At 51.5% G+C, this 14,206-nt stretch overlaps 1 protein-coding gene across 1 annotated transcript in view; it reads right to left on the reverse strand.

The window, feature by feature from the left end:
* The window catches only part of TMOD1 (tropomodulin 1), an 82,326-nt gene extending 68,228 nt beyond the window's left edge, over nt 1–14,098 (reverse strand). The window contains exon 1 of the mRNA XM_057720161.1: nt 13,989–14,098. The gene's annotated coding sequence lies outside the window, so the exon portion shown is untranslated. The remainder of the gene's footprint in view (nt 1–13,988) is intronic.
* Nucleotides 14,099–14,206: the final 108 nt, after the last annotated feature.

Consider the following 14,206-nt stretch of genomic DNA (forward strand, 5'->3'; position numbering starts at 1 on the left):
CCGAACGCGCTTGCAGGCCTTTCACGGGAGGTGGGTCCAGTCACTTCTGCTAATGGCTCCTCCAGCATCTGCCCTGGGGGACGCTTGGGCAGGAGGCGCTGGAACCGCATCTTGATTTATGGACTGCACTTCCCTGAGGTCGGGAAGAGCTGAGTCACAAGTTCAAATGAGTATTTCCCAGTCGTACCATCTTGTTATTTCAGCCACGGTGAAGGGCGGTAGATACACAAACAAAGCTGATTCTTCACAGCCCCTCTCCTCTGTCTTTGTCTCCTCTTCCCTTTGGGAAGACACTTTGGCTGAAGGGATTTTAGGCCGGGATCCCTCATCCCTGAAGCCTGAGTCTCTCTCTCCCGTTGGCTCCAGGGACACAAGAGCACCTCAGATGTCCCCTGTTCCTCCAGAGAGAGAGCTGCCTCCCCACGGCCCTCCTCCAAGGGGCACCTCCGGGGGCAGCCATGCTTCATGCCATGCGATCCCCCCTCAGTTGACTGGACAGAGCAGGTGCCTGGCTCAAGGGCAGCCACTTGATTGGCTAGTCAATGACCTATGCAGTGGCTTGGATTAAAAAAAAAAATATGAGGTGGATGGCTGAGCTCCTTGATTTCTTGGCATTTGTATTGGTTCCTGAGACTGCCTGACAACGTTCCACAGACAGAGGGGCTTAAACAGCAGAAATTCATTGCCTCGCAGTTCTGGAGACTAGACGTCTAAAATCTAGGTGTGGCAGGGCTGCTTCCTTCTGCGGGGTCTGAGGGAGCATCTGGAAGGCGAGCTCACGGGGCTGAGAGAGACGGGGAACACGGTGCCCCCGGAAGAGCCCAGTCCCCGCTCCCTCAGGCCTGGACCGCTCTGGCGCACGCTGGGGTCCCACGAGACCCACATCCCCCCCAGGCCTTACAAGACCCACCCCCTCCTCCCGTTCCCGTGCTGCACGCGGGCGCCTCCAATGAGGCCCTGCTCCTTGCAGCCACGCAAGTGTGAGACTGTCCCAGTTTGCCCCCCTCCTTTCTCCGCACTCCTCAGCCTCCCTGACGATGGGTTCTTCCTGGCCCACCTGTGCCCCAGCTTCTAATCCCTGCACGGGCCTTCCCCTTCCAGCTGGACCCGCCACCTGTCCCCAGCACCTGAGCACGCCTGACATTCTGGGCCGTGTGCACGGGGTCCTCTCAGCATGGAGCGCCCTCTCCCCACCTCTACTCAGCTCCCCACCCCCCCCCCCCAGCCCACCTCCTTATTGGAGAGCCGCAGCCTCTCTGCGGAGCCTCCCTGCCCAGAAGAGGAGATGGTGGCTCCCACCTCCCCGCCCCCAGGCTGAACTGGGTGGGGGTAGCATCACATCTGACCAGCAACGCATGCACGGCTCAGACTAAAGGCTCCGTTACTGCAGGTCAGTCAGGGATATAGACCCCCGGAGCTGGGTGGATGCCTGAATTCTATCTCAGGCTAGTGACCCCAAAGAGAAGAAAGTCAACGGTCCCTCTACTGCATGGGGAGGGGGAGGGTGTGGAAGAGGTAGACAAATGGGTATTGTAAGTTTGGGGGGCTTACCTTCCTCAATATTTAAGTTTTGGAACAGAGTGGTAAAACGTGACACAATGAACGACACCAAAAACCAGTTCAAAGTGCAGAGACCCTTGCAGCTTAAGGAAAGAAACAAACGAAAAAACCCAACCACTTTCATGCCTGCAATTTCATGTCCCCTGCAGGGCAAGAAGTGAGAGTTCCTATGATTGGATCCAGACAGACAGGGAGAGAACTGGACCAAGAGGGCTGAGCTATCCCAGCCACCTAGGTCTGAGTCTTCTGCCATCTGTCCCCAGAGAGCCCTGCGTGATGGCTTGAGCTCTCACCTCGCCCTGATGAAAGACTCTCCCAGGCAGGGCTGGCTACAGAATTTGCCAGGTCCAGTGCAAAATAAGACTGTGGGATCCTGAGTTTAAAAACAGGAAAAAAAAGTGCCATCAAAGGTACCATGACATAAAGTTTTTCCTTTCTCTTATGGTCTCTGTCTTGGTCTGTCATGGTGTCTTAAAAATTTATGATTGAATATTGTGATCTACGCAGGTGCCCAAGTGTTGTGCCTCAGAACATGCACACCAGGTCCTCTGGCTGCCAGCTTCCCATCCCTGCCAGATGCAGGACAGACACTCTGCCTTGGTAGGGTGCCAGGCAGTCGAGCCAAGCATCTCCCCTTCCAGTGGAGCCACTGTCCCAACACACAGAGACAGGTGATCCCAAGGGTATCCCAACCTCTGCACCAGGTGGGTGCCTGGATCAGGAGAAGATGAGAGGCCTGCGCTGCAGAGTTGCCAGCTGAACGCACCCAGGGTGAGAGCCAGTAGTAGCTGGGCAGTAGGGGGTAAGGAGAGGCTGGTGGGACCTGGGAGTGCCAGGAGGTGAGGCGGCAGGAAGTTAAGAACCCGTCCCCAGGAAGCAGAGAAGCAGCAGGAGATGGGGCTCGTGTGGGACCTCAAGGCTCTGGCGCACACTTCATTGTCCATGGGGCTTCACTTAAAAAATATAAATCCAAAGATAAAATTAAGAATTTCAAGAAATCGACTGCGGAGCATTCAACCGAGCACAGGATGCTTCTGAGAGCAGGGCTCCATACTAGTGTACAAACTACAACTTATTTCCAGCCCTCTTCCCAGGACACACATCCTGAAGGCCCCAGGGCTAGACTCAGCCTTGGCTCACCTGGGATGGTCCTTTTCTTCCCTAGTATCTTCCAACCCACTGGAATCTCCAGTCCCTGGGGTCTATAGGAAGCTGAGGCCATTGTGCAGTGGCAGGGGGACACTGGGATAGGAGTCAAAGGGCTTGATTACAAGTCCTGACTTTGGTTAAGGGACTTGCTGTGTGGCCTCGAGCAAGTTGCTGTACCTCTCTGGATCTCAGTTTCCACAACCTAATTCCGTTGAGTGAGTGTTTACTGAGCACCCACTTTGTGCAGGGCATAGCGGGCCTTTGTGGGAGAGACAGAAATTAACAGGAGAGTCCTGGACCTCAGGAAGCTTACAATTAAGTCAGGAGGATAAGACTCACAGAAATCCCTGGGGTGGTGTCACACACATCCTCTTGTCACCCAGCACCCTCAGAGGGAGGCTGAGCTGGGCCATTAGCTCCACTTCACAGATGACGCCTCCTCTCAGGTCAGCCTGGTGACAGGTGAAAGCATGGCATGGGGTCACAAAGGCCTGGGCTAAAATCCCTGCCCTGGCTCTAACTGGCTGGGCACCCTCGGGCGTGTCACTTAATGGCTCTGAGCTTCATGGGTTTCTTTGTAAGGTGAGGGCACAACCTGCACCTCTGAAGGGGTGATGTGAAGAGGCAGTGAGAGAAAGGATGGGGCAGTTCCGATGGCTGGTTTCCTTCCCCCTTCCTCGGTCTTACGAAGCCCCAGCCCAATAAGTCAACCCTACAAGCGTTAGATGAGTGGACGTGGCTGGGCAGCCACGAGGAAGCCTTGGGGCTTCTCCAGTGACTGTCCACCCAACATAAATCCACAGCCTGAGGCGCTGACCCCCAGAGCCATGCTGTGATCTCAGCTGCATTCATAAAGGTACCGTAGACAAAGCAAGGCGATGATGGTCTTGCTCGGCTGCAGGCTGGAGCTCAGCTCTGGGCCCCCACTTTTGCATTAGGGGGGTTGTGATTTTTTTTCTTTTTTAATAAGGCATTGCTTATATACAGTCAAGTGGGCAAGTTTTAAGAGCACAGCTCGCTGAATCTTCCCATGTGTACACACCTGTGTAAACACCACTCAGATTAGATACAGGCCATTTCTAGCCTGCCAGTAGGCTTTCTCGTTCCCCTCCCAGTCCATCTCCCTCAAAGCTAACTACTACTCGCACTTTTAAAACCTTCTAATAAGTTAGCTTTGACTGTTTTTGAACATCATGTAAGTGGACACATACAGTGGCTTTGTTCTTGTGTCTGACTGCTTTCACTCAACATCATACCTGTGAGATGCTTCCACGTTGTGTGTTGGAGTGGTGGGTCATTCTTTTTTGTTAACGTGTGGTATTCCATTGCATGAATTATACTATAATTTATTTATTTACTCTGCTGTTAATGGACATTTAAGTTATTTCCAGTATTTGGTAGTTGTAAGTAGCGCTATGAATGCCTTTTGGGAGGAGTAATCACTTCTTTCTCTTGGGTATGTACCTGGACTAGCATTTCTGGATCACAGAGCAGGCACACACGTAGTTTCTGTGGGTGCTGTCAAACAGTTTCCAAAGTAACGGTACAATTTCCACCCCCACCAGCAGTGTTTGAGAGTTTTAGTTGTTCCGTACCCTTGCTAACTCCTGGTATTGTCAGTACTTTCCATCTTAGCCATCACGGCGGGTGGGTCGTGGTATCTCATTGTGCATTTCCCTGATGACTAAGGATACTGAGCACTTTTCATACGCCTATTGGCCATATGGGTGACCTCTCCTGTGAACTGGGTCTTTTCTCTTGAGCGGTGCTAGCCGAGCCCAGAGAAGGGGGACAGGGTGTCATACGAAGAACAGTTGAAGGGTCGGGAGAACACGGTCACACGCTGCAAACTTCTAATGGGCTGACCTGGGGAAGAAGGAACAAAAGTAGCCTGTGGATCCCAGCACTCAGAAGACAGATTTACCAAAGCAACTAGGACGTGAATTTCCAATCAGCACAAGGAATTGTCTAAAAATAAAAAATGCCCGAGGAGGCACTGGGCTGATTCTGGAGGTGGTGAGCACTTGTTATGCCAGGCATGTGAACAGAGAAGCTAGAGCCCTAGATGAGGTTTTCCAGAGAGGGCTGACATCTTGACGGATGGTAGGTTTTGGGAATTGACAAGATGAAATTTAAAGCCCTTCAAGGCCTGTTTCTATTTCGAAAGACATGTTTGGAGCCACTGAGTGGAGAGCATGGGGACTCGGAGATGATCCGCTCTCTTTAAAAAACTTGTTTCCTGGCCTGTCTGTATTATTCTCCCTGGCTGATCTCATTCTCTTAGTCATACGGGAAAGTACCTTCTGAAAAAAGCAGGGAAATAAAACACAGCGTTTGACTCCATCACTCTCTGCAGTGACTACAAGCCCCGTCCCAGTTCCCATGGCGCCTCAAAGGTTCACACAGCGCCTCAAAGGTCCCCACGTCAAAGTTGTCATAGGGTTTAATTGAGAAAAGCACATGCGTGTGTGTACACCAGTGTGTGTTTTCATTCTCTACCTCTTGAGGTCATCACGGTGTCTGAGTCACTGAACAAATCATTGTAAACAACAGGGTTCCAGGAAGAGGTGCTGACCCCGTCCCCCTGTCCCAGCTGGCCTGCCCACCTGCCCTGCAAACCCTGCCGTGCTCCACCCTGTGGCTCCTTCTCCCCACCTCCTGCATCCGCCCTGGCTCAGGCCACCACGAGCTCTCGGCAGCCTCTGCCTTTTCCGTGGCCTCCATCCTCACACCGGCTGAAAAGGGTACAAAGGAGGGGCCATCAGAGTTCTGCCATCAGAAGCATCATCTTATTGCACCCCCCCAACCCCAACACTGAAAGCTACTTGAAGGCCAGCATCCTGGTCTCCCACACTCCATCATAAAGCCCTGCTTCTCTCAGGTGCCAAAGTCAGGTTTGTTGCACAAGTGCGTGAATGAATGCCTGCCATTATTTTTAGCTTTAGCTGTGACGGGTGTAAGACAACGTCTTGGTGGAATAAAAGTTGGCGTGTATTGGGTTGGCCAAAAAGTCCATTCGGTTTTAAATAAAAATAAAAGACATCTTTCATTCTCACCAAGAACTTTATTGAACAACAGTCACTAACCGAACGAACTTTTTGGCCAACCCAGTGGACACGCTTGTGAACTAACTCCTATTCTCACTTTCCATTTCACACACATGAAATCTGTCACCTTGCCTCCCAGCAGAGGTTAAAAACGTGCTATGAAGCACTTTTTTGTATTTTCTGAAAAACCAGTGTGAAAATGAGCATGGGCAATGCCCAAAGGCAAGTTGGGGGAAAATATTTGCCGCACATTGAACAAAGGGCTAATTTTTTTTTAATAGACAGAGTTCCTACAATTAAAAAAAAAAAAAAAAGAGCCCAGTGAAAATGTGGGAAGAACAGACAATTCGCCTGAAAAGAAATACAAATGGCTAATAAGCCTATGAACAGAGAATGAAACCCACGCATAACTAGAGAAAAGTAATGGAGCAATGAGATCAGTTCTCCTCTATCAGATTAACAAAGATGCAAAAAGTCTGAGACTCCCTGGTGTTCTCAAGATGTGGAGGACACCAGCATTCTCACACAGAACAGAAGGACACATTGGTACACCCTCTCCTGAGGCAAGTTAAGCCATATCTATCCGAAGGCATACATCCTTTGACACAGCAATTCCACTTAAAGAAATTTATCCTGCCAGTTTACTCACTGAATTGTACAAAGATATATGTACAAATTATCTGGTTATTATCTATATTAGCAAAAAACTGGAAACCGCATAAAAGTTCATCAACAGGGCACTGGGCAAATGAATCATAATGTAGATATACAAGAAAATGCTATTAACACCATCCTCGAGGCCACCACTGCCCATTAGGTCACTGTAGTCTCCAGTAGCAAGCATTGTTCTGTAGTGCATACCAGGCACAGTGCTAAACTCTTTCTGTGGATTATTTCACGCAATCCTAATAACTCTGTAAAGCAGGTACTTTTTAATTCCCATTTTAGCTGAGGAAACTGAAATGCAGTGCTCTATGTCAGCTTCCTAGGGCTGCCATAACAAATTACCACAAACTGGATGGCTGAAAACAGCAGAAGTTTATCCTGCTACAGCTCAGAAGGCCAGAAATTGGAAATCAAGATGTGGGCAGGGCTGATTCCCTTTGCAGGCTCTGAGGGGGACTCTGTACCTTTCTTTTCCAGCTTCTGGTGACTGCTGGCCAGCCTCGGCATTCCCTGGCATCATTGCACTCTCTGCCTCCCTCGTTATGTGTTCCCTTGTTGCGTGGCCTTCTTCCCTGCGTGTGTGTCCACTCCGCTTCTCAAAAGGACACCAGTCACTGGGTTTAGGGCCCACCCTAACCCAGTAGGACCTCATCTCAACTAATTACACCTGCAAAAGCCCTATTTCCAAAGAAGGTCACCTTCTGAGGTTCCAGGTAGACATGACTCTTCCAGGGACACCATTTAACCGATTACGGTAACAAAGCTGGTAAGTAGTAGAACTGGGATTTGAATCTAGGCGGGCAATCTGTACTCATCACCACTGCTCCATGCTGCCTGCCCGTAACAGCTCACACTTTTATCACACTGACAGCGTTCCAGGCACTGACTGAAGCATTTTACGCATAGTCACTAATTTAGTCCCCACAACAACCCCACTTCATATACGCGTAAACTGAGATCCCCACAATAACCCCACATTATACATGGGGAAACTGAGGTACACAGCGTTAAAAGTTACCTAAGTTTGCACAGCCCGTAACTGACAGGCCTTAGATTTGAACCCAGGAAGGTTCAAATCACTCTGCAAAACGGCCTCCCAACATTCTGAGAATGAGGGCAAAGAAAACATTTCTTTCTCCTGAAGGATGGTCTTTTTAAATCAGGCATGACGTGGCCTCCAATTCATCGTGTCTCCCTTTCCCCTTTGGCTGTCATGATTCATCTCAGAGCTGATGTGAGTGTCCAAATACAGTTGCCGTCTTCAGCTAGGACACGGGCATGTTTTCTCCCCTTATTCTGTGCTGGGCATTCTGAAAGGTCTTCAGAGCAACCCCTATACCCACGGAAATGACATGCAAACTATTGTGTGCATGGATATACCCATTTTTCTGGAGCAAGGGTCCATGCCTCCCATCAGATTCTCAGTTTCATGATCCTCATTTTCATGTTTTCTGCCCTTCCTCCCTCCCTCCTTCCTTTTTTCTGTTCTTACCAGTTATATTGCCTGTGCCGGTTTATTTTAAGCAATCTCATACCCTTTTAATGGTGTAAGTGGAATGCAATATAAAAACCATAAACAAATGCATGCAATGTTGCCATTCAGTCTGACTTGTTAAATCTTCCTGGGTTTGCATGGAGGAAGTCCGCCTTCCTGGCTCTCCTCTTTCTTGTCTTCTGAGTGGTTCTGAGGCAGGAGTCTGGTTCCCACCCCAGCACCGGCCAGGTGCTCACCCAGCACTCACAGATAGCAAACCTGTAAGCAGTGTGCACTCAAAATGGCAACCGGACACAGAAGCCTAGAGCTCTGGTGTGCAGGGGGGTTTCTAGGCTAACTAGGAACTGGGCAGCTTGACTTTAAAGCCTTGTTTGGGCCTAAACTTCTCCAGAAAGCAAAGGAGAAGGCAGGAAGGTAGAAGACGGTGGAAAGAACCCACAGCTGCAAGCCTGACCCTTCCAGCAGCCTGCCATCCCTGGGGCTTCCTCTTTGCCGGCCTGCTCCAGCCACGTGCTCCCAAGCCCCACCTCCTATCACCTGCCCCCTCGCTAGTCCCTGCCCCCTGTGCATACTATTACTGGGGCCTTCCCACGTGACCCACCACAGGCCCGCCCCCAGACCACCATGTGCTCCACCGAGTTCTCTTAGCACCTGCCAGGGGCCCCATCCTGCTCCTCATGCCCCAGACAGTGTTCACTAAAGACAAAAACAAAGCGGAAGCAACTCACCAACCAACCAAATGAAAGAGCCCTTGGTTTTTTATTTTGAGTCAAGGCTTAAATGAATTCATTTGCAGATTCTAATAAAAACACTATCTTAATGCAAAAGCCAAGGGAAAACTTTGAGATAAATAGCATTCACCTTGGTGCTCAAAGTGTGCTGGTCAGCATATGCAGGTTGAGCCTCACGTTATGAGATGTGTATTAGCGATTAGGAATTATTAAGCTTGTTATTTAATAAGCTTATTAGAAATAAGGAGTTTATTAGAAATTCAGAGCCTCAGGCCCCCTCCTGGGCCCGCTGAGCTGGAATCTGCGTTAACAAGATCCTGAGTGAGTCCAGTGCTGGAGAAGCACTAGTGTAAAACACAAAGACTCTGATTTCTCAAGTTTAGCAAACCCTGGAGAGCACTTGGGTTTTTCTGGAATACACACCCCAATTGGATGACCTGGAATAATTCCTTTTTGGGTTCACTATGCTAGCTACAAAAAAGGGTCATAATACCGGCCCTTCCTCCCTTACAGGATTACTGTGAGTTTCAAATGAGATCAAGGGTTCATTCTATTTATTGTGAAGGGGCTGACAGGGGCTGCAGGGTTGTGGGGAGCAGAACAGGTGTGGTTTCTGCCCTTGTGGAGCTGCTGGCATGGTGGGAGGGGAAAACATGCAGATGATGTTGTGTGATTGTCATGGTTGTGACAGGGCTTTCATTTGCTTATTCTTTTACGTATTCATTCATTCAGTGATCAGTCATTGATTAAAACATAAAATACTTACAACTCTGCCAAGCGCTGAGGTCTGAGCTCAACACTGGGGAAGCAGAAATATCAATAAATGAGCCATGAGCTCTGCCCTCAAGGATCTATCAGTCTAGCCAGAGATCAGGATGTAAGTAGCTGATTCCACTTAGAACACACTATGGCTGGTTCTCTGAGGTCCACTCAGGGGCCTGTGGGGGCACAGGTGGGGCAATGAGGAGCTTTGCTTTAAAGGAGGATTACAAGTCTGCCATGTTGAGAAGGGAGAGGACAGCATTCTAGGTAGAAGGAACAGCAGGGGCAAAGGCAGTGAGGCATGAAGTCACACATGCTTGCACCATGGCCAGAAGGTAAGGAGACATGGGGCGAGTGTTAGGAGATGGCTTCGGAGAAGTAGCGTGGGGCCAGACCTTAGATGGTCCTGGTGTTGGATGCCAAGGAATCTGGTAGGAAATGGGGAATCCCTGAATGGAGAGGAATAACACTGTCCGAGCTCTGTTTCACAAAGCTCTTTTCACAGCAGCATGAGAAGAAAAGATTGGGGCAGAAAGACTCTGAAGAGGCTCTCAGGGGAGAGATGGCAAAGTACTCGATTGGGGTAGTGATTGTGGGGATAGACGTGAATAGAAGAGAGATAAAGGAAGGTAGAATTGACAGGACTTTTGACCAAATGAATGGCGTGGTGAAAGGTAGGGAGGTTTCTGGCTCAGAGCCTGGGTGAGGTGTTTCTGTTAACCAAGAGTGGGGCACCCTGGAGGGAGACTGGGTGGGGAACCTGAGTCGGGTGTGCTGGGTGTGAAGTGCCTTTGGGACACCCTCTTGGCTTTCTCCAATAGGCTGGAGTCACAGATGCCTAGAGCTGAGGACCGTGGTCCAGACTAGATCCATGAATTTGGGAGTTGTGAATGTATAGGGGGTAGTGGGAGCCCTGGGAGTGAATGGGACTGTAGGAGGGCATGGGGTGAAAAGGCATAGGGTTGAGAGTGGTCTAACATTTAAGGGATGGAAGAGATGAGTCCATGAAGGAGGCTGAGTGAGGCCAAGAGGCATTTCTGCCTCATCACCCACCAGAATCATCTCCTAGGAACAAGCCCCGGGGCCATGTCCCTAGAAGCCCCAGAGTGAGTGGTGGACAGGTCTGAGGACCTGAGAAGAACTGAGACAGAGACAGTCCTTTCAAAAATCTGCTTTTCTCCAAGAGAAAAACAAAAAGGTGTAAGAAAAGGAGAAACAAAAGAAATGCTTGGGTTTGTTTAGTTTTTCAGATCAGAAATGATCTGGATCTAGCACCTTCTAAGATTGAAGAAAGCCTCCTAGACTGTCCTAGGTTGACTCCAGTGAGCTCACTCTTTTGTTATCGCTAAGAGCAAAGAGAGTCTGGTCTTATCATGATTAACCAAAGGAGGATTTTACAAAACAAGAAACAGGAAATGGTCCCCAAATTATGCCACCTGATTCATGTTTTTCCATACAAACACGCCCGTGGCTTTAAACTGATGATGGCTCCTAGCAGCCAAATAATTGATCTACTTGGTGTTCTGGCTTTAAGCAAAAAGTGAACTGGCTTCTTTAGAGATGTTGGCAGCCTGGCTGGTCCATTAGTAAAACCGAAAAATCAAAACATTGACTGGAAAAGGCCATTATGACTGGACTCAGCAGGAGTCATAGATAGATGATGTCATTTCAGAAATAAGCAAGCCAAGGTCACGAGGCCCCTGGGCAGAGTCAAACCACCCTTCGTGGCCCATCACCACCCTCCTTCACAGATACTGAGGTCTCCCAAGGGGACACCAGGGTCTGAGCCAGGGCTGGCTTCATTTTACCCTTTCTTTTCTCAGCCTGAATCTAGAGGAATGTGATTTTAGAGCCTATTTCCAGAGCCTGTGACATTCAGCAAGTCATTAAGGAAGGCCCTCAGTCCTCCCATGTGCATGTCCCTTAGATGCTCTTTTCACCTCTTCCCCTCTCCTGGGTCTGTCTCTGCCTCTTCTCACACTCCACAGCCCAGCAACCCCTGCCTCCTCTTTAGACCCTGTCTCCAGCTCCTACTACCTTCTCTCTCCCTTCCTTTCTTCTCCAATCTTTTAGAAGAGTTGTGGGCTGTCTCCATATCTTCAGCTCCCATTAGCTTCTTCTTCGTCTCGCTGGTATTAACATCATTGCAGGTACCAAGCACAGGACCAAAGGCTATCCCTGCATCATCCCCCTTAATCCCCACAGCGACCCATATGAAATTGATGCTATTATTATCCCCATTGTACAGAGGAGGAAACGGACTCAGACAGGCTGGGTCACCGGCTTCAGTAAAGCAGTGGCAGATCCCATTTTTGAACCCTCTGCAATGCCGTGGCCAAAGTCACCCATGACTCCTGCCAATCATGGTGGCCCTTTCCCAGTCCTCATCTCCTCTGTCTCTCTGCACCAACTAGCACTGCCAATCTCTCTCCTCCCTTGGCTCTTGGGAGCCAGTTTCTCCAGCTCTTTCCTTCCTCTTCACAGGGTGGGTTCCCCTGGATTTCACCCCTGGCGCTTCACTTTTCTCATGATAGAAAGTCTTCCAAGGGAAACGCTAAGTCCTCTTAATTCCAGGTCCACTGGAGACCATCTTGCCCACCCCTCATTGCTCAAGGTCACTCTAAGTGGGTGGCATAGCTGGGGCTGGAGCCAGGTGTCCTAACCTCCAGGTCTGCCCATTCCTCAGAGCTGCCACTACCTACTCTCAGTTTTTGTGGGTTTTTTTTTTTTGCTGAGCAGCAGGAAGCAGCCCAACCCTGCAGGAGGGAGAAAGTGTGAGACCCTGATAAGGTGGGGCGGAGGCTATTTTTGGAGGACACTGGCTTTCCTCTTAGGCTGGGAGGAACTCAAGAGCCAAGATCTTCTAAAATGTGGGTTTGCAAGACTGGCTCATTAAATAGAATGAACACATCTAAGTGACAACACTCCTTGCTTTCACTCTCTGCCTGTTTGTTGCATGGCTCGAATTGATGAAAACCTTACTATTTGCCTCTGTTTTCTCTTAATTCTATCTGTGAGGCTTTAAGATGACTTTAGAAAAAATATATGATGGAAAGTAAAGTAGAAACAAAAATGCAGCTTCAAGATGAGGGCGCTAGTGTCTGAGCAAAGGGAAGTCCTGGACAGCAGCAGACCAAAGAAAAGGTGGTGATGGTGTGGTGCTCACCGATCCCTAAGACCTGCCTAAGCAGTAGGAAGTGTCAGGAGAGAGATGAAAAAGGCTGCTAGAGACTCTGCCTGGCATGTCCAGCAGTATATGACCTTTAGCAGGGGGCTCTGTGGCCCTTCGCCAGGACCACAATGTTTGTCAGCACTGGGTGAAAGATGGCAATTTTCTGGGTGCCCCTGCTGAGGGCCCAGAACCTGGATTAGGGTCTGGTTTTGTGATTCAGACAGGGAAAAGCTTAGACCAGGTCATCTCCAAGAGTCTGAGAGGGTTAAGGCTAGAAGAGATGGGGATGGGGAGAGGGTGTGGCTGCAGAGCTCCGAGGCAGCATCACAGACACCAAATAGATGGGGAAACAGAGGCCAGGGAGCGGCTGGACTGGAGCCTCTAGCCCTGCCCAGTTCATTGGATCTAAAGCTGTTCGACTCACAAGCTACTTTGCGAAGGTGATGGCTGCCACCCAGCAGAGAGATGCCCATAATTACCGTGGAGTGCGCTTCCTGGGTGTGCACGGCCCAGGCTTTCGGAGGGTTACTAGGTCTTAGCCACCTACTAGGTCAGAGGACCGGCAAAGTCTCCGGTCTCCGCAACCCCTCCGGATGTGCGCGGCTGTGCCCCCAGCGTCCCAGGCCCGGAGCCTGTGAACAGGTGGGGGGAGCGCCGGCGGTCAAGAGCGCGCCCTGCTGCTCTCACGGCCCTGGCCAAGAGCTCCATCGCGGGAACCAACCCTCGCCCTTACAAATGGGGAAACCGAGGCCCAGAGAAGGGAGGGGGCTTGTCAAGTCCCCCCAGTGAGTTGGCGATAGCCAGGGGACTCCTGCTCTTCCCCTCTTCTTTCCCCCTCCGCGCGAAAGGCGCGTTACCCTGGTGCTTTAAAGCTTGCCATCTCCCGCAGTTTGGGGAAACTTTTCTTGCCGCACACAGGCGCAGCGAGAACCCGGGTATCACGTCCACCTGAGCGCGTACGCTCCCGCTCCCACCTCCAAAGCCTCCGCAGCCGGAGGGGAGGCCGCGCCTGAGTGCCGGGCTCGGCTGCACCTGTACCCAGTAGAGCGTCCGGGGCGCCTGACCACCGCGCGCTGGAGTCAAGCACGCAGCGGGGACGCCGGCCCCGCCAAGACCCCAGCCCTCGGCGCTGCTCCTCGAGAGCCCCTAGGTCCCTCTCCCGGGGTCCAGGGAGATGGGCGCCCTGGCCCGGGCCACGCGCGCCGGGTGGCGCGGATGCGACCCCCGGGCTCCCAAGCCCCTGAGGCAACCCGAGGCGGCGGCTATTTATAGAGGGAGCCACGTTCAGTCCCTCTTGGCGGCGGCGGCGACAGCTGAATATTTTGCCCAGATATGGCTGGGGCCCCGGCGCGGGGGCAGGGAGCCCCGCGAGCGCGAGGGGCACCCCTGGCCGGTGGGACGCTTACCGGGCCGTGGAGCCGCGGGCGCGGGCGGCGGCGGGGCGAGCGCGGGCGGCCGGCGGACGGGCGCGGGCGGCGGGCGAGCGGAGCGCGGGGCTGGACGAGCTCCCGGGCGGCCGCGGGCGGGCGGGCGGGCGCTGTGGGCTCCGGGGGTGGGAGCCAGGGGCGGGCCCGGCTCTGCGCTGTCACCGCGCCCCGCCCCGCCCCGCCCGCCGCCCTCTCCC

The sequence above is a fragment of the Hippopotamus amphibius genome, chromosome 2, assembly GCF_030028045.1.
Source record: "Hippopotamus amphibius kiboko isolate mHipAmp2 chromosome 2, mHipAmp2.hap2, whole genome shotgun sequence".
Taxonomy (NCBI): Eukaryota; Metazoa; Chordata; class Mammalia; order Artiodactyla; family Hippopotamidae; genus Hippopotamus; species Hippopotamus amphibius.